This window comes from Tachyglossus aculeatus, chromosome X1 (assembly GCF_015852505.1).
Source record: "Tachyglossus aculeatus isolate mTacAcu1 chromosome X1, mTacAcu1.pri, whole genome shotgun sequence".
Classification (NCBI taxonomy): domain Eukaryota; kingdom Metazoa; phylum Chordata; class Mammalia; order Monotremata; family Tachyglossidae; genus Tachyglossus; species Tachyglossus aculeatus.
The window spans coordinates 49,095,869-49,098,977 of NC_052101.1; the positions used below are offsets into that span (position 1 = coordinate 49,095,869).

General features: G+C 46.4%; 1 non-coding gene across 1 annotated transcript; it reads right to left on the reverse strand.

The window, feature by feature from the left end:
* Window positions 1-2,676: 2,676 nt before the first annotated feature.
* LOC119920367 lies at window positions 2,677-2,814 on the reverse strand. Its single transcript, XR_005448118.1, has one exon. It is a non-coding gene; the product is annotated as a small nucleolar RNA SNORA7 (small nucleolar RNA).
* Between the last annotated feature and the right edge of the window lie 295 nt (window positions 2,815-3,109).

The following is a 3,109-nucleotide window of genomic DNA, read 5'->3' on the forward strand; positions in this document are numbered from 1 at the left end:
CAACTGAGGCACCAAAGAAGTTACGTGACTTGCTCAAGATCACAGAGCAGATTAGAATCCAAGTCCTCTGACTCCCAGCCTCGAGTTTCTTCCACTGGGCCACGCTGCTTCCCTACTTTCCTGCCGTATGACCTTGGCCAAATCACTTCACTTCTCTGGGCTTCAGTTGCCTCATCCATAAATCAGACAAAATTCCTGTTCTTCCTTCCGCTCAGATTATGAGCCCCACTGTGGGACCTGGACTGAGTCCAGTCTGTTTATCTTGTATTTGCCCGAGCCCTTGGCGCAACGCTTGGCAAAGAACTTAGTAAGTGCCATCATTCTGGTGGGTTCATCCACATACTCTCACCTGCTCTCCCATGCCTAACAGCACATATGACAAGATGGCTGGTTGGGATAAAGGTGCAGTCGAGGGCTTAATTGGTGGAATTGGCAGTGCCCACTAAACTTGGCTCCTCTGGGCTTCCCATTCACAGCCCTGGCATCTCTAACACTCCTATCCACCCATCCATCTGTATTAAGTATGAACTTGTCTTCGTACCCCTTGGGCATTTTTGATACTCATCCTATATTATTTCCCCCATCCCTAATCTATTTTAATTTCTATCTCCCATTATAGACTGCAAGCTCACTGTGGGCAGGGATCATGTCCGTAGTATTATACTTTCCTTAGTGTTTAGTATTGTGCACTGAACATAATAAGTGCTCAATAAATCCCATTGATTGATTAATTGATCTGGACTTCACAGTTCAATTCTGTAAGAAATATAGCATCTCTATTTTTGGTTTGTAGAATTCTATGGATCCACTACCAGAACGATCGTGGATGGAAATGGGGCATTCTGGGAGAGATGTGTCCATTGTATCGCTACGAGTTGGAGACGACGACAGAATAAGACAAGACAAGACATCTATTACTCTGGTGGTCCTACATCTGGAGGCCTTGTCCAAAAAATTTGCCATGATTGAAGATGCAGCAGTTTCCTCGGCATAGGTGCCACAGATGCGGCATGACCTAGTGGATAAAGCATGGGCCTGAGAATCAGAGGACCTAGGTTCTAATCCCAGCTCCATCACTTGTCTGCTGTGTGACCTTGGGCGAGTCACTCTCCCCACCTTTAAAACCTTATTAGAAGTACATCTCCTCCAAGAGGCTTTCCCCAACTAAGCCCTCATTTCCTCTTCTCCCACTCCCTTCTGCATCACCCTTGCATTTGGATTTGCACCCTTCATTCACCCCTACCTCAGCCCCACACTTATGTACATATCCTAATTTATGTATGTATATTAATGTCTGTCTCCCCCTCTACACTATAAGCTTGTTATGGGCAGGGAACATGTCTACCAAATCTGATGATGATGATGATGATGATGGCATTTATTAAGCGCTTACTATGTGCAAAGCACCGTTCTAAGCGCTGGGGAGGTTACAAGGTGATCGGGTTGTCCCATGGGGGGCTCACAGTCTTCATCCCCATTTTAAAGATGAGGTAACTGAGGCCCAGAGAAGTTAAGTGACTTGCCCAAAGTCACCCAGCTGACAATCGGCAGAACTGGGATTTGAACCCATGACCTCTGACTCCAAAGCCCGTGCTCTTTCCACTGAGCCACGCTGCTTCTCTAATCTATTATATTGTTCTCTACCAAGTGCTTAGTAGAATACTCTGCATACTGTAAGCATTCAATAAATACAGTGAATAGATTGATCATCCATGCACTGGAGTCTACATCCCCTAAGCATTTAGGGACTCACCCCAGGCCCCCAAAATGGCAATTGCAAAGATATCCTTATACTCTGCTGCTTCCCCTGTCTATAATTTATTTTGTGGTCTGTTTCTTCGGCCATGTCATATCTCCCTGAGGGTGGGGAGAGTGTCCATTGACCATTGTACTCTTCCAGATGCTTAGTACAGTGCTCTTGTTTGCTGCTTCCCCGATCTATAATTTATTTTATTATGTGCTTCCTCGACTAGATGGTAAACTTCTTGAGGGTAGGGATATTGTCTGCTAACTCTATTGTACTCTCTGATACTAAGCCTTCTTTATTGTTGTTGTCTTATGCTGTCGAGTCGTGTCCGACCCATAGCGACATCATGGACACATCTCTCCCAGAACGTCTCACTTCCATCTGCAATCGTTCTGGTAGCGTATCCATAGGGTTTTCTTGGTAAAAATACTGAAGTGGTTTACCACTGCCTCCTTCTGCGCAGTAAATGAGTCTCTGCTCTTGACTCTCTCCTATGCCACTGCTGCCCAGCACAGGGGAGTTTTGACTTCTAGCTAGCTCTCTTCTTCCCTTCAAGGCCCTACTGAGAGCTCACCACCTCCAGGAGGCCTTCCCAGACTGAGCCCCTTCCTTCATCTCCCCCTCGTCCCCCTCTCCATCCCCCCATCTTACCTCCTTCCCTTCCCCACAGCACCTGTATATATGTATATATGTTTGTACATATTTATTACTCTATTTATTTACCTATTTATTTTACTTGTACATATCTATTCTATTTATTTTATTTTGTTAGTATGTTCGGTTTTGTTCTCTGTCTCCCCCTTTTAGACTGTGAGCCCACTGTTGGGTAGGGACTGTCTCTATATGTTGCCAGCTTGTACTTCCCAAGTGCTTAGTACAGTGCTCTGCACACAGTAAGTGCTCAATAAATACGATTGATTGATTGATTGACTTGTAGCAGATTGCCTTCCACTCACTAGCCACAGCCCAAGCTAGGAATGAAATGAGTCTGCCTCTGCCTGACTCTCCCTCCTGTAGTCGTGACTGGTAGAGGACTGGAAACTCTCCAGGCGTGACCCTGAGAGGTCTGCACGGTTAGAGCTCAGTAAATACTATTGATGATTGATTGTTCAATTCAGAGGAAGGGAGGGAAGGTTGATCCTCTGAGGTGGAGTTTGGCTTCGTCCTCCTCCACAGCCTGGGCCCTTCTACTCACTAGCCGTGATGTGAGCACCACTGTCCCAGTCAATCGGGCCTTTCCTGGACTGAAACGTCAAGTGACAGGCCAGAAGCGCTGGTTCTTCTGAGATGGGAGGGGCCGACATTGTCCCTATTGGCATTTGGGGCGGCAGCAGTGGCCCTCGTTGACCCTACACAATTCGG